Genomic DNA, 26,802 nt, shown 5'->3' with positions numbered 1-26,802 from the left:
TATTAAATTTTCAGCTTCCCTGGTGGCTCAGATGGTAAAGAATCTGCCACCAATGCAGGAGACCTGGGTTTGATCCCTGTGTTCGGAAGATCCCCTGAAGGAAATGGCAATCCACTCCAGTATTCTTGCCTGGAAAATTCCATGGAGAGAGGAGGAGCCTGGCAGGCTACAGTCCGTAGGGTCGCAAAGAGTCAGCCACAACTGAGCAACTGAGCACACATATGCAACAATAAAATACTTATAATAATATGACTATTATAATCAAATGTAGCCTATTATTTATTTATAACATAGTATGTCATTTTAGTTTCCTAAAGTTGCTGTTATAAAGTACTAAGATTAGGTGGCTTAAACAACAGAAATCTATTCTCTCATAGTTCTGACAGTACAAAGTCCTAAATTAACACACAGGAAGATTCATGCCCTCTCTGGAGGCTCTAGAAAGGAATCATTCTTTGTCTGTTCCTAATTTCTGGTGTTTACCAGCAATCCTTAGCATCCCCTGGCTAGTAGATGCATCTTAGTGTGGCCATCACATAATATTCTCCCTGCCTCTCTCTCCAAAGAACTTCCTCTGTTTGTGCGTCTCTGTCCAAATATCCCTATTCTTACAAGTACACCAGCTATTGGACTAGAACCCACTCTAATCTGGTCAAATCTCATTTTAACTCGATTACATCTGCAAAGACCCTATTTCCAAGTAAGGTAGCATTCACAAGTAAGGTGGTTATAACTTAAACCTATCTTTTGAGAAAAACAACTCAACCCAAAACACATGTACAATGATCATGCTAAAATAATATTAAGATGTGATCGAGGTTTAAATGTAGAAGATTGAAGGCAGGAGGAGAAGGGGATGACAGAGGATAACATGGTTAGATGGCATCACAGACTCGATTGATATGAGTTTGAGCAAGCTCTGGGAATTGGTGATGGACAGGGAAGCCTGGCGTTCTGCAGTTCATGGGGTCTCAAAGAGTCGAACACAACTGAGCGATTTAACTGAACTGAAGGTTTAAACGTAGTATTTCCAGAAAAGATACACAAGAATTAAATTAAGAATATCAATCACTAGGAAAGAACTGATAATATTCTAGAAGGACTACCATCTCTGGGCACTCACTGGTGCTAACTCAAGTGAAATTAAACATTAAGACAGCCAGAAAACTGTTGAAGCATAAGAGAATAAAGCAAAGACTAGCCTTTTTCTGTTAACCATTGCTTCAGAATCTACTTAATGTTCCAGTTGGGGAGTTATTTGCATCAATGTTCCATGTTACAACATAATACTTTGCTTTATATTTCCTTAAAATTGAGATTGTTACTTAGTTTAACTGTTTTACGGTAACATGAATTTATTTCTTTGCCAAACACTCTAAAGTACTAAAATATTACGAGCCCAGTGATTTTATATTACTGGACCAAGTAAAACTACCTGGGCTAATTGCAGACACAGTATTATTTTACATCATAATTTAGCAATGGTTGTTATGCTAAGTCCTTTAACATTTAATATTCACAAATACATGAGAAAAAGACAAGACCATTCTTCAAATCAAATAAGAGAAGTATTACCTCATAATAAAGATATAAAATTAAGGAATAACAGTAACCTCATGCTGTTTTATGAGGCAATAATTTAGTTCCAAGCTCTATTTCAAGGCCATTCTCCCTGAAATGGTAAATTTCGAACAGGAATCACAGCGACCTCACTCATTCTGTGTTAGATTATTTCTTCTAAAGTTAGGTTTTCAACATACAGAAAATTGATCATATCCTTTTCTTGAACTCTGCCCTAGACATAAGGTGGAAACTCCTGTCCTATGGAAAATCAGAATTTAAAAAATCAGCAAATTTTCTAATTTAAACATATAATGAGATTATATATCAAATGTTAAAAACATTTCTCAGAAACGGCATGAGATATTTAGACTTAGAAATGGCACAGAAAGGACACTGTGCTTTCAAGAAAGAGAAGATGCTGAAAGAAGTAGGAAGAGCTTGTGGAGTCTGTGTGATGTAACCCTAATCCTCTGTCTTTCTAAGCAAACCATCAATACTAGACTAACAAGGCATGCTTTCCCTTGGTTGTGTGTGTGTGTGTGTGTGTGTGCGTGCTCAGTCATGTCCGACTCTTTGATATCCCATGGACTGTAGCCCACCATGCTCCTCTGTTCATGGAATTCTTCAGGCAGGAATACTGGAGTGGGTTGCCATTTATTCCTCCAGGGGATCTTCCTGACCCAGGGATCAAACCTGAGTCTCATCAATCACCTTCATTGCAGGCGGATTCTTTACCACTCGCACCACCGGGGAAGCCCTTACTCTGGCTAAAGGCAAATGTGAAGGGTGAAGGGGTGCTCCCTGTTTCAGAGCTGGCATGGAACTAAGACAGAAGCTGCAGGGGGTGGGTGGGGGGTGGCTATTCTGCTGGACTATATACATAGATGGCAAGGCCTCCCACTGATCATTAAAGCTTAACACCTGTCATCGACTCCTTGTCACTCCTCTCCACATTCAATAAAGGACCTAGAAATACCTCAAGGAGTTCACTCGAATCCCTCCATGTTTCACTCCTCACAGATACTACAGTAGTTCAAGCCATCACCTTCTCTACATTGAAGCAGCAGCCTCCTAAGGGCCCTCCATCCTGCTCCCTGGACCTCATTTTTCACGGCATAGTCAGAGTGATAGCTTTAAAATAAAGATCGGATTATGTTCTCTTCAACCCAGAGCTTTGCCCCTTTCCTTGGGATAAACCATTCTTTCACTGGTGCTACTGCAGCTCTGGCAATACATCAGTCTGCCAAAATGACCCACGACAGGTGACCAGAAGTCAGATGCTTTTGTTCCCTGGGGCCATGGACCAAAGTAGAAGTTTAGGGAGAGCTCCATCTTCCTTCTCCCTGAGTTCCAGGCCTTATTCCACAGTCCTTGCCATCCCTTCACCCTATCACTACCATCACAGTGCTCTGCGGGCAAAGGTTGGGAATTCCACCAGGAGTCTCCTGTGAGGGTGCATGCACAGTAGAGGCTATGTTTGCGTCTTGCTGCAGTGCAAAGAAAAAAGAAGAAGGAAAGAGACTACATTCCTCCACCCATCTTCCAAATGCCAAGTATGCATGCCTATCTGCTAAATTGCTCAGTCGTGTCCAACTGTTTTTGTGACCTTATCGACTATAGCCCACCAGGCTCCTCTGTCCATGGGATTCTCCAAGAATACTGGAGTGGGTTGCCATGCCCTTCTCTAGGGGATCTTACCCACCCAGGAATTGAACCCACTTCTCTTGCATTAGCAAGCAGGTTCTTTACCCCTAGTGCCACATGGGAAGCCCAAATATCTAGTACATTCTTAGGGTAAGATATAAAGATTGCACCCCACCCAAACTCTTGTTCTAGCTCCTGTGAAGATTCTGCAGTGGAGATGGAAGTGTGTGGATAGTTCTGTCCATAACCTCTGACACAGCCCCTATTCTACTCTAGGTGGGGGCTTCAGAGGGTTTATTATACATGAAAAGCCTTCTAGACCAAGGCAAGGTGTCTGGCATTCCATTATATTCTATCATTTAGAACAGCTAATCTATTGTTTGACTTGCAGATTATCAAATTGTAAATGAATTTTCAAAAACATTTGTGTATAAAATTAAGGTTTGCTTGCATGTGAAGTGAAGTCGCTCAGTCAGTCCGACTCTTTGCAACCCCATAGACTGCAGCCTACCAGGTTCCTCTGTCCATGGGATTTTCCAGGCAATAGTACTGGAGTGGGTTGCCATTTCCTGCTCCAGGGGATCTTCCCAACCCAGGGCTCGAACCCGGGTCTCCCACATTGTAGACAGATGCTTTACCGTTTGAGCCACCAGGGAAGTCCCATGAGGGTACTTATATACCTATTGTTGTTGTTTAGTCTCTAAGTGGTGTCCAGTGCTTTTGCAACCCCATGGATTGTTGCCTGTCAGGTTTCTCTGTTCATGGGATTTCCCAGGCAAGAATACTGGAGTGGGTTGCCATTTCCTTCTCCAGGGGATCTTCCAGGGATTGAACCCACAAGTCCTGCATTGCAGGCAGATTCTTTACTGCTGAGCCACCAGGGAAGCCCATATACATCTATGAATATCACACTGACCAGTATTCATCTTATAGCACATTAAGTCCCCCAGGACTTTTCCAGTGACATCAAATTACTTCAGTCTAATGACTCGTCACTATCCCTTCCAATGGCTTAGGATGTAGGCCCGAGAAAGTACCAGGCTACTCCTCCATCAGTGGCAAAATCTCTAGCATATAAAACTTGGGATGCTATTTTTTACTATTGCCATGAGTAAAAAGCTGATCTGCTAGGGACAGACAGAAAGGAGCTGACCCAGAAAGAGAAGCAAAAACGGGAGATGGCAAGAAAGTCCTGGCAGAATTCAAGTCCCTGGATCCTGTTACTCATGAAGCCTCACTGTCTCTCTGCTCTTCCTGCTGCATCGTTGCTCAGTGCTTCGTTGGATTCCATGAGCAATCCTCATAATCTCCAATTAAATTCTCTCCTTTACTGAGAGACTGCCTCACATAAAACTGCAATTGTATAAGAGGTCTAACAAGTTTTATTCCCACTGCATTCTTGAGTTATTATAGCTGGAATCAACTGTCAAGAATGACACTGCCTTTAGATCCTCCGCACCAAGTTCCCCTCATTGCCCTCCAAATTTCGTTAATGGGTCTCTGAAGCTGGGTCAGGCATTGGCTCATTCCAGCTGCTCAGGAAGCATGCCAGAGAGGGAAGCCAACAGCGCAAAGAACACCTAGCTCCAACTCTATGGCCAACTGTTCAGAAAGGTAAGATGGGCATTCTGTGCCCATGCACATGACTCTTGTCCCTGCTTGTACAAAAGGAAAACAGAAAAGGTGTCCAATAAACAGATCGAGGTGAACAGTAATGTCTGGCTTCAGTCTCCTTAAATGAAGTCAAGCTAAAAAGTAGATGCTGAGCTATTTTTGAACTGTTTACAAGACAGGGCATGGATTTTGCAAAATGGTCCATTTAACACAAAATGTTTAAAAATAATGAGGTTAATTTCTCATGCTAAAAAATGATAACAAGCCAAATTTCATGATAATTATGGTTTCCCAGCTGGCACTAGTGGTAAAGAACTCGACTGCCAATGCAGGAGACGCAAGAGACACGGGTTAAATCCCTGGGTCGGGAAGATACCCTGGAGGAGGGCATACTAACCCACTTAAATATTCTTGGCTGGAGAATCCCGTGGACAGAGGAGGCTAGCAGGCTACAGTTCTTAGGGATACACAGAGTCAGACACGACTGAAGCGACTGAGCACGCACACATGCGTTTGGGTCCTTAGTGATATACAGATTCATTTGATAGTAGCCATCTTCCTGGAATTATAAATCACCATCACTTGATTTTTGACAGTAAGGGCCAGCCAAGGTTATGTTTTGTTTGTGTTTGCTAATTGTTGATGGTTGGCTAGTCAACTTAGAAAACACGCATATAATTGAAACCAGCTAGTCTCACAGAAACATCTCGAAGAATTTTGAGCTTGGCAACTTTTATTACACCTACATATTCTGTAACCTACTTTCTTTTTCATGCATCCCTTGTTGTTCTTCCCATACTACACATTCCCTGACTGCAGAGCTTTCTGCATTTATTGTAATAGTTCACTGAACTATGAAGCCTGACAGAAAAGAACTATTTGAGCCTTTCTGAATAAACTATCTGCTCTTCTCTCCTCTTGAGACCCCAGAAGTCTAAAAAATGTCTTTCTGGAGGAAACAGAAATGCAGTGACTCCCAGTAAAGACTTAGAGGCTTCCCCGGTGGCTCAGTGGGTAAATAATCCACTTGCAAAGCAGGAGAAGCAGGTTTGATCCCTGGGTTGGAAGTTCCCCTGGAGAAGGGCATGGCAACTCACTCCAGTATTCTTGCCTGGAGAATCCCATGGACACAGGACCCTGTACAGTTCATGACATTGTAAAATACTAAACAACAACATCAACAAAGTAAAGACTTTAGGAATAAAACAAGTCTATATGTGAGTCCTTGCTTTCCTACTGGATAACTATGGCCTTGGGATAGTTCATAAATACCTTTGAATATCATCCTCTTCATCCATCATATATGAACACTAATAATACCTATATTTTGTTAGGATTAAATAAAACCATGTATTTCAAAAATGTAAGCCATTTACTAATGACAGACTGGAAGAAAATTTCTGTTTTATTCATTCTTCATATAATTAATTAAAATATTTTAAGTTTTTTCTATATAGTAGAATTGTACTTATGTGATTTCTATGAAAATAATTTTTAACTCTGTCCAACTAAGAATGTTATACTAATCAGTTATTTTCAGGAACTGCATTAACTATCTATATATAGGCAGTTAGTAGCCCTTGTCACCAATCTTGAACCAATTTTCTGAACTCACACTAGTTTGTAAAAATGAACAGTTTTTGATATTTTGATCAGGTGAGATTCAGATCAGATCAGATCAGATCAGTCGCTCAGTCATATCCGACTCTTTATGACCCCATGAATCGCAGCACACCAGGCCTCCCTGTCCATCACCAACTCCCGGAGTTCACTCAGACTCATGTCCATCGAGTCAGTGATGCCATCCAGCCATCTCATCCTCTGTCATCCCCTTCTCCTCCTGCCCCCAATCCCTCCCAGCATCAGAGTCTTTTCCAATGAGTCAGCTCTTCGCATGAGGTGGCCAAAGTACTAGAGTTTCAGCTTTAGCATCATTCCTTCCAAAGAAATCCCAGGGCTGATCTCCTTCAGAATGGACTGGTTGGATCTCCTTGCAGTCCAAGGGACTCTCAAGAGTCTTCTCCAACACCACAGTACCTTTTACCTATTTTGAGTTTGCCATTATACAAAGCAAAGAAGTTGTGATTGGTTTCTTTAGCACTCAGAGACTGAGTTTACAGTAACAGAATTATAGATGAGTACATAAAAGAGAACACATTTTCAGAAAAGAGCATGAGCAAGGAATTGGCATTCAGTGTTAACAGAATGCTGAGAAGTTCTGAATTGGCAAAAACAGGAGTAAAGTGCTAAATACTAGTGAATACATACACTTTGTTATTACTGCTTTGATACCTTTGAAACACAAAAAATGAATGGTAAATATGATATAACTGCAACAATACATCTACCTCCAACTTATGAAAAATTGGGACCAGTGACTGGAGTTAAGGGGCAGGCAACTAACTTGAAGGCCGTTGTGATAATCTGAATAAGAAATCAGGAGAACCTGGACTGATAATGGCGACTGAAAGAAGCCTAGAGAAAAGATGGATATGTGGGATTACATGAAAGACAAATCTTTATCAGGCAAATGCAACTGATATGTAACCAGTAAGACAAACATAATTATCAGGTGTCACACCTGGATTCTGGAGAAACTGGTGATATGAAAAAGTTGAGCAGAAAATTTTTTCTGCCCTGTTTGCATATAACTGTTTTGCTGACCTTATGTTCATTTATAAAGATGGGCAGAAAACAACAGCAAGAGGTAACACAGGAAGGAAGAAGTCTGAGAAGTTCGTCTCTTTTACTGAAGAGAAGCTAGGACAACTCATCCTGTCATCTAACTCAATGAGGAAGTCTGTCAGGTGAAAGAGCTTTGGGGAAGAGAGTAAGAGAAAATAATTGAGATAAATCAAACCTCAGCCTCACACAAATGTAACTCTAAATTGTCACTGCATCGCTAGCATGGAAACCTCAAGCCAAAATATTAAAATCAGGATTGAGCCAGAGATTTGAATTCCCTAGACTCCAGGGAAGCAAATGAAAAACTGGCCCACAGGGCATAAAGGATTCTGAAACAAAAATTCATCAAAAGTGATAAGCTACACCAGGAAACAAAACACCACAGAGACTACAGATGCGACAACAGGAGATTTGGAACCCCCAAATTTGAGATTAATGATAATCGGAAAGATCTCATACATATAATAAGTGTGCTTAAAATAATTAAAGAAGAAATAGAAACAAAATTGAAGGACCCACGAATCGCAAAAAGTAAATACACAAATTTGGAAAAGAACCTTAAAAGTGTTTTTAAAAATATATCCATTGAAATTTCAAACGAGAAATGAATGAAATAAACAGCTGATTAGATTCAGCTAAGGAAACAATTTGTAAAGTAGAAGATAAAACTCGGGAAGTACCCCACCCCCATAAAAGAAAGAAATAAAAACAAAAACAATAGCAGCAACACAAACCTATCTTTTCCTCTAAAGTTTTCTGTCTTACCAATTTCAAAGAAATAAAGGTATGACACCTGTAAATCATGGTTTTTATTTTGCGAGTAGGGGATCCAATATATAACAAAGTAAATATGAGAGATATAAAATATAGCAGTAAATTTGACTTCCCTAAATACAAGTTTCATGCCTGAACTGTGTCTATAGAGAATAATAGTTAAGAATTTAATTAAATGTAATGCTCTTTACCTTCCTAAAATTTGGGACACCTAAAGTGAATTTTATTTACCCAGATTTTTTAATTGAGGCATCCAAGAAAGGTTTTTTCCCAAGAAAGTTTGAATACCTTCTTTTCTCCCAAATTTCCCTATAGCATCAGAGTATAAAAGCATCCACTGACTTTGTAACTGCATTAACAATAGAATCACATTTACAAAATCTGCCATTTAGCATCTAGTAATCCAAATAATTTCCTAAAGGTCAAAGTTGAAAGAATTCAGAAAATAATCTCAAATAAATCTTATGTTCAGTTCAATTCCATGCTTTGCTTCCCTAAAGTATGACTTTAAAGGCAAACTTAGAGAGACAGAGACTATGAATGAAATTCACAGCATCTTACTTCTTTGTCTTGGGATCATAAGGGGTATAGAAGTAAGTGGGGTTTATTAAAAGACTGATCATATGAGTTTGTAGACATAATACTTGAAGCTTCTGAGATTCAGCGAATAGAACCATCTACTTCTCCTCTTTCTTTCTTTCAATTCTTCCTTACCTATTAGTCTTAAAAATCTACTTTTCAGAACTTCCACTCTGGTCTGTTCACAGAGCAGAAATTGAATCCTGCTTTTTTATGTGTGGCAGATACATAGATATCAAATATTAAGAAATATCTTAATATTCTTAAGATACTAGAATAAGTATCTCATACACTAGATATTAAAAAGTGCAATCATTTATGTCACCCCTAAATATTTTTTCCTCAAGTTAAGTACCCCTAGTTAATATGACCACATCTTTAAATAAGAAAGTCCTTGTTTCCCAATAGGAATTAAGAGGGAATTCAGTCAGCCACAAAAGCATATCTGCCTATGAAATGCATTAAATGGAAGGTGGATATGAAATAGGTCAGTGTACATCATTATTTTCAAACCATTCAATTAAAAGTTGACACTAAATTAATATCAATCAGTCTGGTGTGTGTGTGCTCAGTCGCTCAATTGTGTACAACTCTTTATGACCTCATGGACTGTAGACCACCAGGCGTCTCTGTCCATGGAATTTTCCAGGCAAGAATACTGGAGCAGCTGCCACTTCCTCCTCCAGAGATCTTCCAGACCCAGGGATCAAACCCATGTCTCTTACATCTCCTGCATTGGCAGGCAGATTCTTTACCACTAGTGCTACCTGGGAAGCCCCCAGGTCATCATGAATGTATATCAAATATCACATTCATACCCAGACCAAAAAAAAAAAAAAGGAAAAGAAATCCAATTAGATGAAATGGAAATTAGTAACAGTAAATTTTCAAAGCTATAAGAATGCTCCTTTGAGAAAGACCCGAGGGGTTTTGTTTGTTTGCTGGTTCATTTAACACTGAATTATTTCTTTAGAAAAATTAAAAAAGAAAAAAAAAAAAGACTAATCTTTAAACTGCAGGAAAGTTTCCTTTGCCTAGGTCTTGGCCATGCCTGGGTCTGTTCAATTCCCAGGGCTCCAAGGGCTCTTGGGCCTCAGCACTACCTGGTAAAGAACATGGGAAGAGCTGATGAGCCATAAAGCTGGAGCCAAGTCTGAGTCCTAAGTCTCAGGACTGCAAGAAAAGGGCAAGAAAACAAACCAACCAAAAATGTGTTCAGCAAACACTCTGGAGAAGAGGTAGAGGGTAGATGGCAGCCCTATATTTCTTGGATTCTCTGTTACAGCGTGCTGTGCTGCGGGAAGATGCAATACTCTGCTGAAGTAAAGCTACTTGTGGTGTTAGCTGTTCCATCAAGAAGTGAGGTCTGACTCAGAAATACTGTTTGCTTTTTAAATATGACTCTTAAAGAATGGAGAAAAAAAAACGAAGCAGGTGAAGCAAGTTTGGGAAAACACTGGTTAAACTAGTTAAGAAAAAGATCACAATGAAAAAGAATTTAAAATATAAGACTTGAAACTCAGGAAGATGAGAGAGGATCAGAATAACCGGCCCCCTCTTGATTAAAGTAAATATAAAGATACTGTTGTTAGAGATGTGGACCTTGGTCCTTTCTGTACTTTTGAGGGGTGCTGTGGTTTCTCCTGGTTGTTACTCTGTTCCACATCTACCTGGGGCTTCAGCCAAGTTCTTGTTCAAACACTCAAACTCTATTAGTTCCTGAAGAAGCTAATCGAGTTGCTCTGCAGTGTCTACGCTTCAGGCACTTACAGAATCTGCTGTGGCCTGAATAAAGACAATCCAACTTAGTTTTTAATGTCTTAATCTTTTCTTTTTTTTTTTTCATGTTCATGAAAAAGAAAAATACAATGAGTTTTTTTAAGAAACTATCTACGATACATAAATTCAAATTATTTATAGTCCCTACATTAAGACTATATCTTGCAAAACAGTTTCCTGTATAATGTATGAATGAATGAACAAATAAGTAAATAATGAAACACTCCTAAGGCACATGTTAAGAAATAAATAAGTTTAATTTCATGAAGTTTCAGACTGAATCAGGCAAACAGAATCATAGATTTCCATGTCTGCCATGACTCAGTGGATAGCTTTGGGAAAACCTTGTAATTTCTCCATACTTCAGTTTCTCACCCTATAAAAGGAGTATATGGCTTGAAATTTAATTCCCTCACAGCAGTGTGAGTTTTGATTCAACATTTATAAAAGACTTTTTAACTTCCCTGATTAATAGGCAAAATACTGTGGTAGCTGTATAATCCACTTTCCAAAATGTATAAAGGTAACTGGTGACATCTGATGTAAAATAATACTTGAGTGGAGAAATAAATATCAGTCATATTTATAACTTTGCCCTTCCATTTTCTAAGTAATAAAAATTACTTCTAACAGAAAAAGTATCAAATTAATATTCAAGCCAGTTGAAGTGTTATCATCACAGGCTTACCTACATTTGGGAGAAGGGGAGTTGTTTTGTTTTTCCAGACTGTCCCGCGTGTTTATATGGTAAAGTCAGGAATGTTGGGCATGGTTTTGAAGGCCTCTAGCGTATTCGTTGGTTTCTGGCATTCTAATGCACTCTACTCTTATAACCATAAAAGTACTCTTGAGTGCTTCTGGAAATATATAACAAATCCTTAATCAATTTAAGAGTGTTTTAACTGCATACATGAAATTTCTTGGGAGGAAAATGTTAGCTATTCTACACACATATAGTACTTAAGTTAGCAAGAGAGTTCTTTCTCAAAGGCACAGAGCAGTTTCCCCATAGTAATATAATTTTCAGTTTTATGTGCCTAAGTCCTATTGAATCCCTTAAAATAACAGGAAATTCTGCAGGAAAAAAAAACTCACAAAAATTGATAGCAATATTTATCCAACACTGGGAGGAATCAGTTAGCTATTATTCTGAGTTGGATTACTCTCTTAAGGTACTAGATACCATTAAAGGTTAGCCAGACTCTTAATAAACCAGAAATTATAAGACTGAATATTCTGGAGATAGAACTTTCTACATATAAGACTTTCACAGGAAAAGCAACTGACTAACAAACTTCACTTTAAACTTCACATGTCATAATAATTTAGCTAGGACTTGAATAGCAATTTTCTGAATTTTGATGCTTTCACTTTAATTTTCATATTAGATTGTGACATTTCACAGATTTACAAATCAAAACATCGATAAGATACAGTTGATAGTTTGACATATGGTAATATTTAATAACACATTCAATATGGAGTGATCTCATTTATCATAATACAATGTCTAAGCCTTTCATCTACATGTTCAAATGCTCTAGTAATATATGTAAGGTGCTTACAACTGTGCCTGGCACATAGTTGGCTCTTAACAGAATAAAAATATACCATGCCTCATAAGTTCTCAACAATAACAGAGCTTCTCTTAACAATTCTTATAAATATTTTATGGTGCTAAGTAAAAGCATGTCATGAATGTTATACACACTGAGTTTTTTTCCTACCAAGTGGTTTAAGAACTATGAATACATATATTAATAATCATTCATGTAAGGAGTGGAGAAGGAAATGGCAACCCATACCGGTATTCCTGTCTGGAGAATCCCATGGACAAAGGAGCCTGGCAGGCTACAGTCTACGGGGTCAAAGAGTGGACACAACTGAGCGACTAAGCATGCGTGTGCATGTAAGGAGTAGTGACCACCCTTAAGCGAGATACTAACTACATATAACATAGATTTGTTACATATGTGGTTAACAGAATATTTGCTCTTATCAGTGAATTCTTCCATTTAGTGTGTGAGTCTCAAGGAATTTACTGCTATAAGCCATCTTATTAACCAAAGCACAAATACAACATTCAACTTGGCATATAATATTGCCTTTGGTTTTATGAGAAAGATGTCCTCCCAAGGATACATGGTGTTATGACCCTCTTTGTATTTTGGCACCATTTATGCAAAATGCACATGCTCTTTCATCTATTAATCCTACACCTAAAGTTTTATCTATGGAAATTTGGGGCTGATATACAAAACGATACATAAGCTCCATGACTGCAACACTTTATAATAGTAAAAATCTTCAAGCAACCTAAAAATATATCAAGAAGAGATCAATTAAAGTATAAAACATATTCATACATTAAACAGAAGTACCCCAAACCACATGCACCAATTTCAAAAACTATTAAAATACAGCAAATCAAAAGCAAGTTTTAAGACAACCAATTATCTATTTTGGCTTAAAAATGTAAAATAAAAATAAATTACAACCCCATATACTTCTTACATTTACACGTGTATAGAAAGAAATGTCTGAAAGGAAGTACACCAATGTACAACCATTTGTCCTCATTTGTGGGATGTGGAAGAGATACATAAAGTGAGGGAAACCCAATTTTTGTGTTAAATATATCTGCTATTTTCCTAGGCTATTGAAGTACAGTTGATTTGCAATACTGTGTTAGTTTCAGGTGCCGAGCAAAGTGATTTGGAGATATATAAATTTATGCATATATAGATATACTTTTCAGATGTTTTTCTTTCATAGTTTATTATAAGATATTAATATAGTTCCCTGTGCTACACTGTAAATCCTTTTTGTTCATCTAGCTTATATAAATATATCTGTATTTTAAAACTTTTTAGTAAAGTATAACATACACACAGTAAAATATGCAAATCAAAAGTAGACAACCGATTAAGTATTTATTACCTCAACACCCACACCTCACCATCAATGAGATCAAGATAAAGGGCTTTATCAGCATTTCAGAAGTCTCTCTCCTTGCCTATTCCAGTCAGACCCCTCACAGGACCTCCTATTGTATCTGTTTTAATATTAATATGTTACAAAACACACGATAACTTTTATTTTTTTAAAAAATTGATTGATTAAAAAATCTTGCTTCAGCAGGGTTAACAGCCCTTTTTTGAATATTAAATATACTCAACAATTTATTCAGAGAAATTAAATCAATATATATGTGTGTGTTAGATGCATATATATATATGTATGTATATACAAGCATTTTCAGAGTCTTTCTGGTATAAACTCAGTTATTCCTTACAACATTCCATGAGGCAAGTGCTATTATTACTCCCTGTTGACATACGCTACAACTATGGCTAAAGCAGGACAGTAAATAACTTCTCCACGGGTACACTGCTGAAAAACGGCAGGAAGGCCCGGAAGGATACATACAAAGGCAGTCTGATTCCAGTATTTGCAACTCCTTGTTGAACTCAAACAAAGAAAGGAAAAGGCAGCAAGTTGTAGAGTTGGGAGCACTAGGGTTTCTCCAGCACAGGATTCTCTTTTTAGCTTCCTTTTGAATAAATCACTTAACATTTCTAATTCAGGATTCATCTGCAAAATGGAGAGTTAGGCTAAATTCCTCTCCTGATCCGATTCTCTGATAAAGTATGTGACCTACAAAAATACCAAGCAAATAGGCTTCATCACAGTGTAGCACAATCACATACTCCGTTCAGAAATGACTCATACGAGGAAATAAAACCACAATTTCTGAAACTATTGGAAACAATCATTTTAATTTAATGTTATTTTTGGACCCAGAAGGCTTTTTTTCTTCCCCTAAATAAGCAAGCTGGTGGTTTTGAAGGGTCTTGCTCATCTTTTTGTGGAAAATGCCTGAAAACAAACCACTAGAAACTAAACAGAAATTTTTCTTCCTAAATTATGACTGAAAACAGACTGAATTTCTCTCACCAAATGGCCACATATACTTTTAACAGATACCTCTAGGATTTTTGGTCCCCATATTTTGAAACATTGACATAAACACAAAACGTACTTCTTCTCGGATAAAATCCATAATTCTGAGGGCTAAAAACTCTTCAAAATAACATGAAATGCATCTCCACAGAAATCAACCCAGGAGGCCAAAGTTTGTTTCTAAAGAAAACTGGAAGTAAGAAAACTATAAACCTCCACTAGAATCTGCCGTTTTAATTTCAGTTTGTTCAAAATATCAGTTCATGTGGCCATATCTTTTCCTCTGCTAGGAAGCCCTGGATATCAGTAACACTTTGGTACAAATAAAGCTTTATATAAGTTAGAATAAAGTATAACCAATGAACTAGCTTCCATGATCACATACAAAAAAGAATTCGCTTCCAAACTATGAACAGGATCCATTCTTTGTAGTCTGTTTGGCTTTGGATGTACATCCTTTGAAGACACGTAGCAACAGGGTAACTAGTGATTTTCCATCAATACCCCAGGCACTGGGGCTACAGAACGAGAAAGATAAAGTTTGCCCCTGGGTGCATTCAGAATCTCTCTAAAGATACTCATGTAAAAGTAGTCCCAGCACAGTGTGCTCTTATACTAACAGCCCACATAAGGTGCTACGGTATTACAGAGAGAAAAGAATTCATTCTGCCTGAGCTTTGGGAAGGCTTCCCAGAGGAGGTGCCATTTGAGCTAAGCCTTGAAAGATGAGTAGATTTTTTTTGTCCAGGTAGGCAGCAAAACATAAGAGGCAAGTAGGTTAAGGGAGCTGGGGCAGTGGAGGACAATGGTGGCCAGGATATACCTGAGAGAGAAAAGGAAATGCCTAATTGTATTTTATGCCATAGAGCATTCATAAAATAGGTAAGTCTCACATTTGTATCCACTGTACAAAGAAATCAACCTCAGAAAGCAAATATGTGACTTGAATTCTCTGAGGGGTTCCCTGATTTATGAACCCAAAGAGTGTCCATTTGGAAAAACAGAACTTCTGGTTTACTGGCTATTCTCCAATGACTCAAGGGCTACCAGGCTTCCTGTTCAATGTCAAGAATAAAGTGCCTGGATGGACTTGATGTGTGCTATGCCTTCTTTGGACTTCCTGTCAATGCGTGGAGCAGAACTCTCCTCTGCTGTCTGAGAACTTATGATTTAAGCCCTTGGTTTACAACTCCCACCTAACTCTCCTGGAAGGGCCCCCATCTGTCATTGGGTTGCCCAGCACCCACTTCATCTCTCTGCTAACAAGTAGCTGTGAGGAGTCCTTCTCTTTCTAGAAAACAGAAATACATTTTGATCACATACAGTATGTTATATTTGCAGCCATGTTTCCTTTTTAAAAGTACATTTCTAAAATTAAAGCATAAATCAAAGCAGAGGTAACAAAGAAAGACAGACAGACAGAGAGACAAAGGGAGTTTGTTTTCAAGTACCTCTGCCCTGTCTGCTTGAGCATCAATTAGTAAATGATGTGAAATCCCTAGGTCTGTCTGACCGCTTCCAGGTAACATGATTACCTGCCTAATACAATTAAAGTAAAACCACTAGATAATACATACACGTGGAATTTCAAGTATCTTGCAATTACTAGTGAGATTTAAATTTTCTCTCCTGTTTAGACCTCACATAAACATTAGTTTAATCATATATTTATAGTATTAATTGTTTCATACTCCAAAATAATTTTTACATGCAACACAAAACTTATGCAAGCAAAGTTATCCTCCTTCACTTCATGTTAATACATATATGTTCCTAGTTTGTTCTTCTCAGTAATTTTTGAAGAGCCTTTCATAGACACCTGAACTAGGCAAGTGTCAGATGGAATACTCTGACTATAGTCACATTTACTTGTAGTCAACTGCATATCAATGCAGAGACAAAATGTGCATGCCAAGATTAAACCTATAGAATTAGAACATAAGGTCTGGATTTGGTAAATCAGCAAAGGAGTTTTTACGTGCAATATGCTCATTTTTACTTTCTGCAGACTGTACCAATATTATTAAACTCAAGACCCTGAAACTGTGATACAAATTGAAAGCTAAGGCGTATTTCGTTTGAAGCTTTCTCATTACAAATGAACAAATGACTTAACTGATAAAGTATTTTAATCTTAGGCAGTTGTGATTACAGATAACACTTTACTTTTTCTGACACTACAAACTAAAAATAAAAGTTTATTATTACTGAATATTTATCTATGGGAAAAGATAAGCAATTGTCATTATCAAAAATGATTCAAAAGTATCTACTAATGATTGACAGCAAAAGTAATATTTTAAAAATAGTCATATAGGTAATTCAAATAAATATCTACTTCTGACATAATTTACTAAGTATTCTGGTCCTCCAACTCATACACAGTTTTCAGAGAAGAAAAATATGCTGACAATAGCCAATCTGTGTAAAAGGCATGCATGCTCTGGTGTGTCCGACTCTTTGCAACCCCATGGACTGTAGCCCATCAGGCTCCTCTGTCCATGGAACTTTCCAGGCAATACTGGAGTGGGTTGCTATTCCATACTGCAGGGGATCTTCCCAACCCAGGATGGAACCCAAGTCTCTTAGTGTCTCCTGCATTGGCAGGGGGATTCTTTACCACTGCACCACCTGGAAATTTCCCATTTATATAAAGCCATCCGTAAATCCTCTCTATGTAAGGCTTATCTATCAACACAGGCCAATAAGAATTGATTGATTTTGTGTTTAAACTTAGGAGGAATGTATGAAGATTCTCCATACTTAACTAAAAATAGTAACAGTCCTCTTATGCAGATGCCTGGAAATTTTTTGACTTTAACAAGTGATCTTAAAACCGACTTTGACTATGATTTCTCAGCTGAGGGCAATTTCGCTTCTGGAGGACATGTGACAAAAGTCTGGAGTCACTGTTAATAATCAGGGAAGGCTGCGACTGGCATCTCGTGGGTACAGACCAAGGATGTCACACAACACCCTACACTGTGCGCCCTAAAATGCACACACAGGTCAGTCACACACACACCTCCAACAATGAATTATCCAATTCAAAATGTCAATAATCAGACTTTGAGAAACACTGGTCTAAATACACTGAGAGATTCAGACACAACATCAATAGTAACATCATATTTTTAAACAGGTGTGCCTGGCAGCAATTCCAGGTGAGCAGTTAAAACAAATAGAACCCTGACAATTAACGTTTAATCTTCCCTCCTCCTTCAGCCTCTCTTCACCATATAATCATTACATCTAAATCCAAGGACCAAATGATTAAGTCGAAAAATGGAGATAACTTCTCTGGTGGCTCAGACGGTAAAGAATCTGCCTGCATGCAGGAAACCTGGGTTCAATCCCTGGACTGGGAGGCTCCCCTGGAAAAGGAAATGGCAATCCACTTCAGTATTCTTGCCTGGAGAATTCCATGGATAAAGGAGCCTGACAGGTCACAGTCCATGGAATCACAGAGTCAAAATGACTGAGTGACTAACATTTTCACACTTTCACTTTCAATGACCTCCTGCTGACTGCAAAGACAGAGTCATAGCAAGCTGTGGTGTTATCGTTTAAAAAAGTTTACACTGAGTTCTTCAAGTGTGTGCATCCATGCTCAGTCATGTCTGACTCTTTGCAACTCCATGAACTGTAGCCCACCAGGCTCCTCTGTTCATGGACTTCTCCAGGCAAGAATACTGGAGTGGGTTGCCATTTCCTTCTCCAAGGGATCTTCCCCTCCCAGGGATCAAACCGGCAACTCTTGTGTCTCCTGCATTGGCAGGTGGATTCTGTACCACTGCATCACCTGGGAAAATTATACAAATTCTTATAATTGGTGCCTTCAGGCTGGAAAAAAAAAGCAACTGGTGAAATAAATATTGGCTGATTTCTTTGGAAGGAATGATGCTAAAGCTGAAACTCCAGTACTTTGGCCACCTCATACGAAGAGTTGACTCATTGGAAAAGACTCTGATACTGGGAGGGATAAGAGAAGGGGACGACAGAGGATGAGATGGCTGGATGGCATCACTGACACGATGGATGTGAGTCTGAGTGAACTCTGGGAGTTGGTGATGGATAGGGAGGCCTGGTGTGCTGTGATTCATGGGGTCGCAAAGAGTCGAACGCGACTGAGAGACTGAACTGAACTGATAAACAAAAAGATCATTATAGAATGTTCTTAAAATGGCTTAGAGTAGCTGAGAAACCACAAAGATGAAAGCCTTTAAAAATTTAAATATATATGTATACATATAGCTGATTTACTTTGCTGTACAATAGAAACTAACACAACATTATAAAGCAACTAGACTCCAATAAAAATTATTTTTAAGTAAATAAATAAAATCTAGATGACTATACGGGAAAGTATTTGTTAAAAGAAACACCATGCAATGTTAATGGCCAAAACTGAGTTTTCTAATGTCTTCTCTTGTAACTCCAGCCTCAGATTTGCCAAGTAGGGACTCAATTTTTAATCCCCAGTCTATGACCCCAAAAATGACTTTCAGCTCTAAATATCTCTGGAATATTTAGCATACTTCAATGGAGGGAAGACAACCACATTCATAATAGCTAGTATTCATATCATCAGCTCAGTTCAGTTCAGTGGCTCAGTCATGTCCAACTCTTTGCAACCCTATGGACTGCAGCACGCCAGGCCTCCCTGTCCATCACCAACTCCTGGAGTTTCTTCAAACTCATGTCCATTGAGTCGGTGATGCCATCCAACCATCTCATCCTCTGTCATCCCCTTCTCCTCCTGCCTTCAGTCTTTCCCAACATCAGTCATACACTATTCTAAATTCTTCACAGATATTTATTTGTTGAATTTTCACATGATCTCCAAGAAGTACATTCCACTACACATGAGAAAACTGAAGCAAAACCTGTTTTAAGTAACATGCTCATCATTACAGTCATTAGTGTCAAAGCTGGGTTTCAAACCCAAGGAGCCCAGGTCCATATTCTTTGTACTTAACCATTATGCCAGAACAGTAGGTTCCTCAGATGTCAAGTGCTAAGAAACACTCACATCTCCAGAGATTTTCAGGACCCTCCTTTTATCCACTAGATCACTGACTTACCAATGGTCATGTGTGATATAAATACATCTCTACATCATACATACAAGCTGGGCCTGAATTTAGAGATGCAATTCTACTAGATCAATACCCCGTGTCCCTGAGGTCATGGCTAAGGCTGTCCTGCCTTGTAATGCTAACTGTCCCCCGTGCTACCACCACTGCCTTCACCCCCATTTCTTTTAACTCACTGATTCAATAGGAATTTAGTGTCCCCTGCTGCAGCTGCTGCTAAGTCACTTCAGTCGTGTCTGACTCTTTGTGACCCCATAGACAGCAGCCCACCAGCCTCCCCCATCCGTGGGATTCTCCAGGCAACAACACGGGAGTGGGTTGCCATTTCCTTCTCCAATGCATGAAAGTGAAAAGTGAAAGTGAAGTCGCTCAGTTGTGTCCAACTCTTAGCAACCCCATGGACTGCAGCCTACCAGGCTCCTCCGTCCATGGGATTTTCCAGGCAAGAGTACTGGAGTGGGGTGCCAGTACTAGAAATATAGAATGGCAAATACCAGTAAGAGCATCAGCAAATTCTCAGTCAAGAGCAGAATTTAAACTCATGCAACCTATTACATTTCAATGTGGCAATTGCTATGCTAAAAGGTGGAAACTAGGCTCTTTGGGAATAAGGAGACTAGAAATATCCGGATCAGTCTTTGGTGGTCAGAGGGTAACATTTTGCATCTTGAGTCTTGCAAAAGGAGTAGAAAAGAAAGTTTCAGGGGGAAGGGAAAGATGTCTTCCAGATAGAAAGAATCACATGCACAAAGAAATGCAGCGGAAATGACCAGAGTGTATTTGAAGGTTGCACTTTTCCACCCAGCTGGAGAAGAGATTTCTTGTGAGTGGCTGGTGAGAGGTAAAAAGGGAAACTTGAGCAAAGTTCTCAGCTTGAAGGGTCCTGTAGATCCTTCTAAGGATTTTAGAATATGCCCTCTAGGCAACAGGGAATTTATTTTGTTTAGAATTTTAAGTCAAGAAGGGTTCTGATAAAAACTGTGAACAGATGTGGTTGATCATCCTTGGGACAGCAGAAAAGTCTTAGAGATAGATCCAGCACAGACCAGAGTAGTCCCCAAAGAGAGAAGGTCAGGATATCACAACTATGCTTATGACAACAAAGACAATATGACCAAGTGTGTGTAGCACAAGTGTCCCCCTATAGCTAGTATGTTCATCTGAGGATTAAACCTATAACCTTGTTACCACAATTAACTCACTTACCAAGCTAACCATTTCTATGAATCGTATATGCCAAGAAAAAGTAGAACTTATTATTAGTATAATCATAGACTAAAAGTCCCAAAGCCTTCAAAATCATCCAGAGTAGGAAAAAAGTCTATTCGTTGCATTGTAATTTTGGCATCTCATCAGCAACACTGATAATGAAAAAAGCATTTAATAAGTATTTACCATGTGCCCAGAACTTTGCTAGTATTTTCATGAATGGAGCCTTTAAAAACTAAAGTCAACAACTGACATGACAAAACAGACCTAAATGAAAAGTCTACCTGGGTCGACTATGAAAAGCAAAAAGAGTAGCATCATCTAAATACCTAAAGTTCACAGACAAAGTTTCAGTAATATTGAGGTTGTTGACCAACTGGCTGAGGTCTGGATTCTAAAGTTACCTACTAGAAGCACAATTTGAGATTACTGAAAATCTGCAAAAGGAAATTGGAACATGACTTGCCCACTCTGTGATTCAATTTGGCTAGAATTACTTGAGTCAAAATCATATGTGAATACACATTTGCATTAAAATATAAAATTTGAAGTGAAGAGAATTAGCTAATTCAGAGACCTGTGGACTTTCCAAGTCATCATCGCTTTCAACATACTGCATGCATTAAGTTAGAAATATTCCATCTCTTAGTCGGAACATTCAGGTCCTTTCAAATCCTCTAACTTGAGGGAGTTCAGAGTCAGAAGTGAAATGTAATGAATAGATCCCTCCACTGGGTATATGCAGAGGCCTGTGAATTGTGTATATTACCGTGCAGAGAATAAGCCCTCTTGCTATGTGGTGGACCTACTTGATTAAGGATCAAATTTCAAATTTAATGCTATTGCTTTTGTGAGCAGAATTAAACTTAATGGTATATGAACATAAATTTTTATGATTTAATCATAGCCTTTCACAAGAAATGTCCCTTTCATTTTAAAAAGGAAGCAGGAAAGAATAACAGAAACGGTAGCAATAATTTATCTGAAAATCTAAGGTCAAGTCAATTTATGCCACTGCTGATGAGTCTCTGTCAAGTCTTTAAAGGAAGAAAGAAAAAATAAGATGCTCTAATCAAACAAACCTTTCTAAGAACAAATTTTATGTGCCTCATTCAGACCCGTAATTCCATGTGGGAAACATTCTGACTACTTTTTATTTTCTCAGTACTAAACTGAAAGTTGCAGATAGGTTAACTAAGAATATCCACATGACACTAGGATAAACCGACACACCTTTTGACGCTGCGTTACACTGGGAGATATTTTGCCGTATTTGAGAGTTGCTTGTTGTTCTGTTCTGGTTTTTTAGTGGATGACATTCTCACAGACTGCAGGAGGTACTCTGAACTGACTTTTCGTCAGAAGGTTCGTTTTTTTTTGCAAACTGCACGATCCTTACAGAGACCTGGGGAGGCACCAATGGTCGGAAAAAGGATTGGTGAGTGATTCATAGGCCACGCACGTCCTGCTTCAAGAAGGCAGTGGACTTTTCTCTAGTGGGCTTAGTGTTAGCTTTCACTTGAAAGAAGGGTTCTGTGGCTAAATACGTAAATCAAAAGAAAAACCGCTGCTTCCTTGAAAAGTACATTAAAGTTATAAAACAGATTATTAACAGCAGAACAAGGATGTTCACCTAAGGAAAACTTTAAAAATGCCAAGCCTGATATCTATGTAAGTTGAAAGTATTTCTGAAATATAAGTGAGCCCCGTTATCATTTCAGCTTGCCTTTAGAAATTCATTATGCAGTCCTCATTAGTTGGTTCAACAGAAACATCTGAGATTTATAATGAGCATTCAAGCTTAAGGCAAAAAGAGAAAAACTGTAAAACTGATAACATCTATCTAAAGGATAAGGCTCGAGAAGCAAAAGAAAAGACTGCATATAAGTCAAATATTGAAGAGATCTAGACAGAAGTTTCCAGCGTTTAGGGAGCCTTCTAGAATACCAGTTTCTCCCAATTGTAGTCCTTTGCCATCAACCTTCATGATTTTGGGTATTTTAACTTAGCACTTGTTCACTGTCACTTAATATGTTTCTTTAAATAGGTGCTTTACATTTTTTTTTTTTTTTTTTGCTTCAATCCTTTTCTGGTTTTGCCTTAAACAACATTATCTAGGAAAATGTAGGTTTAATATGAAATCTAACATATCTTCTTAGTAATGTTAGAAATAAATATATAACTAATAATATAAAAATAAAATGTGTGGGCACCCCCTAAAATGAACTCAGGTGTGACTGGTGGGACCAAATGGTCTAGGGCAACATTTAAGGATAGGGAATCAGGGTTCAGGCTGCAGAGCTAAAATCCTGGCTCCACTCTACTGCATAACTGAGTCTCAGTTTTCTCATCTGTAAAATGGGAATAATAAAAATGGCACAGTTGAGACACATAAATACCTTAAATTTTTTTGCAAAAAAAGTAAATAAATACTCAGTAAATATCATCTATGATGTGATGGCTATGATAATTACTGATGGTGAAAATCATAATTACTCACACTGGCAGAACGGTTACAACTATACAAAAACTAAAGTGACTTTTTTTTTTAATACCTTAAGATCTCCATTTATTTAAGAACATATACTTCATACATGAAATTTCAAGATGGGTATTCTGTATTGCTTTAATGCAAGTTCACTTTGAACCTATTCAAATGTGATCCCAGCAATCAGATTTTGCCTAAAAATTTCAACCTAAAAATAAAATTTACCTATGAAAAAAAATTTAAAAACCTTAACATGACAATATATAATATAGGTCCTTCTTTCCCAGAAGTACATTAAAATAAATTTACTTACTGCACATACATAAACGCTTTAAAAATATCAGTTGCTGTATTAAAATGTACATGGAGAAAAAAATGAGAATTCCTGACATTTTAACATGGTGTTACTCTTCATCGGCCATACACTGAAATCTCAGGGTAAGAAAAGGGCCAGACCAATGCCGAAAGGTTTCAAATATCAAACTATACTATTATGTCAGTGCCCTAAGATCAATTAGCACCTTTCAATGACAGCAAAGGTTACAATGTGACTTAGAGGTACACACTCTGCAACTGTTTTAAACCACCATATAAATGTGGTTTTGATAACTTAAAATGGTTTCTATTTTTAAACTCATCTGTTTCATCTCTTCTTCTGGAAGAGGGGAGTTAGGGGAGTAAGGGTAGTGATATTTATTTTCAGTACCACTCTCCTAGTAGAAACCTGGATGGGACATGGTAAGAATCACAAACTTCAAGAGAAAAACAGTATATTACCAAAGCATATCCTAATGTGCAGAGCCACAAGCAATATTAGGTGACAGTAATGTTTACAAAGTCTGCAAACCTCTTAAAAGCAACCAGAATTGCTTATACTACTTGGGAATATGTGATTCTTGTTTATTTTCTTCGACTCAAGTTCAAACTAAGTGAAGCCAAGTTCACTGTGCGTACAATTTAATCTTCGGTGTCCCCCACGACAAAACTTATCTGACTGCAAAATGCAGTCTCACACATACTGCAATTAAATACACCACTGCATCTCTCACCCATCTCTAGAGTGAGTGCCTGAAAGAACATGCCATTTCTTAGTTCACTGGGAAAAATTCATGAGAGGAGCAGGTACACTGAAAGTCATCCTATTCCTCCTGCTGTGGATTGCATTCACCCAGTAACTGCTGTAATAAAACCCCCCAGTGGTATTTCTGAATACAATTATTTAAGATACTCTACAGGGAGGCACTTTATAAGAGTTTAGAATATGTAAGACTAATATCCACTTGAAAAAGAAACTGTCATGATTATATTATATACTGAAAACATAACAAAATGTTTGATACATTTTGTCCCGCTCTTCAATGAGAGGATTCAGAACATCTACTTCTGATAATACACTCTTCTATTTGTTTCTTAGATGAGTGATCTAAAATATTTACAACCAGACAGTACCTAATTTTAGGTTTTAAGTGCTTTAACAGCTCCATGAAATATGACCAGCAGCTGCAATACAGAACTATGGTGAATAAACTTCTGATAAAGGGGGGCCTGCTTATACTGAATGTTCAGTGTTCCTGCATTTACCTAAAAGAGGGAAAAAGATAATGAAAAATAAAATAAATACTTGCACTATTAAATTACTTAACACTTCACTAAGCCTTGAAAAGGATTATTTCCCCTCTTCTTGAATTCTGGATAAAAAGTGTGAGCTTCCACCAGGTGAAGTAAGTGAATTTGTGAGTCAGAATGTGAATTTTCCAACATCCTAACTTTTCATAACAGTCATGGGTTCTCTACCATTCTACTTTTCTAAAACTTCAGGCTAATTTCATTTCAGTGCATAAAATTTTTTAAAATTAAATACCAAGCCACATAAATGTAGTTTTAGACATGGCATCAGTCATTTAGAGCTTGCAACAGAGATTGAAAACATGAAATTGGACACCTTATTTCCCGTGGCTATGTAAAATTTATTTACACCCCAAATCATAATATAAATAAAAAGGAAACTTTCAGAAATGGAGGTCTTATTCTTCTTTTTGTTTAACTCAAAGAGGTTTTTGAAAGAAAAAACAAATTATAGCAAAATGATGAACTACTGATCCTCCAGTCTTCCCTCAAAAAAGAAACTTTGACAAAAGATAATATTTTTCAACTGACTTCTACAAATCCTCCAGAACGCAGTATCTGTATTTCTTAATAGGAATAATGATTGCTTTTATACAAAATTCTTTTTATACGAATCTCAGGGTTTTTTTTTTAATTTTTAAGCTTGAACATAATACTTAGATATTCTCTAAATATGTGCATATATAAATTTTATTGTGTAAAAGAGAAATTAAATCTCTAATATCCTGTATAATACTTATTCATAAAAAAGAATAATCAAGTAAATCTTTTAATTTCAGTTATAGTTGTGAAACAATTGCTAATTATGGTGATCTTAGGTTGACATGTACTATTTTCAGATAACTGGCAAAGGAAAACTATCTCTTGAAAACCTATTATTTTAGACCTTTACCTATTATTAAAGGCAAGGATACATCCCTAATAATCAGGGGGGAAAAGGAACAGTTTTCAGATAATCTAATTACATTACTTTCAAAGCTGTAACTGTCAAAGGTTTTAACCCTCACCTACAGCCATTTCTGGGAAAAAAAAAAAAAAGTTATTTGACTCTGAATGGCTCACAACTTTTAATGAGGCGGAACAAACTATTTTTATGGTTTATAATAACAATAAAAAATGAATGTAGTTATATCTGCGTTTGGTATTGTTACCACAAAAATCAGATTCCAGCAGCCTAGCTCCACACAAAGTAGTTTCCCTGTTCTTACTATTGCTATCTATTTCTTGGGATAAGGTTATACCACACCCTGCTATGTATCAAACATTTTGCTTTAGGATTCTCTCGCTGCCCAACCCCCTTCCTAGTTTTTCGTTCCTCAGCTATAAAATGGCTAGAAATAATTTTTTTAAAAATAAAGAGGTTGGGGGAGACAAACCTAATTCTACCCGGGTGAAGTTATCAAGTATAATCCTTGTGCTGAGGCGGTTTTGAAATAAAACCAAAAACGCAACAGACAAAATACCATCCTCAACTTTCAAGTCTAACAGTCACCGACGTATAAATCAAACTTCAGGAGCTGTGGAAGAGGAACCCACGATCCTTAAATGCTCCTAAGACTCCAATCTAAGTCCCGAAGGAGCGCGCAGTGAAGCTGACAGACGCCCGAGAGTGCAAAAAGTAGCCGCACAGAAGAGGAACAAAATTGCCATATTCAAGAAGACGTGTTTCTGCTCCATCAATTACGTTGATCCCAGGGTGCCAAGCCAAAAGGGGTAAGGGAGAAAGAAAACTGTTAAGTATGAGCTCTTAATGTGAAACCTAACCTGTTGGTTCTCTTAGGT

General features: G+C 37.8%; 1 protein-coding gene across 21 annotated transcripts in view; it reads right to left on the bottom strand.

Moving 5' to 3' along the window:
• Nucleotides 1-26,802, bottom strand: part of EYA4 (EYA transcriptional coactivator and phosphatase 4) — a 365,676-nt gene that overhangs the window by 291,932 nt on the left and 46,942 nt on the right. Inside the window, exon 2 of one of the 21 annotated variants that reach the window (XM_070376693.1) lies at nt 22,140-22,311. The exons of 19 other annotated variants lie outside the window; for them this stretch is intronic. The gene's annotated coding sequence lies outside the window, so the exon portion shown is untranslated. Of the gene's footprint in view, nt 1-11,326; nt 11,352-22,139; nt 22,312-26,802 lie in introns of those variants that run through there. One more of the 21 variants, XM_070376698.1, reaches the window with a different exon arrangement.

Source organism: Bos mutus, chromosome 9 (assembly GCF_027580195.1).
Source record: "Bos mutus isolate GX-2022 chromosome 9, NWIPB_WYAK_1.1, whole genome shotgun sequence".
Classification (NCBI taxonomy): Eukaryota; Metazoa; Chordata; class Mammalia; order Artiodactyla; family Bovidae; genus Bos; species Bos mutus.
This window is presented reverse-complemented; position numbering and strand designations above follow the sequence as displayed.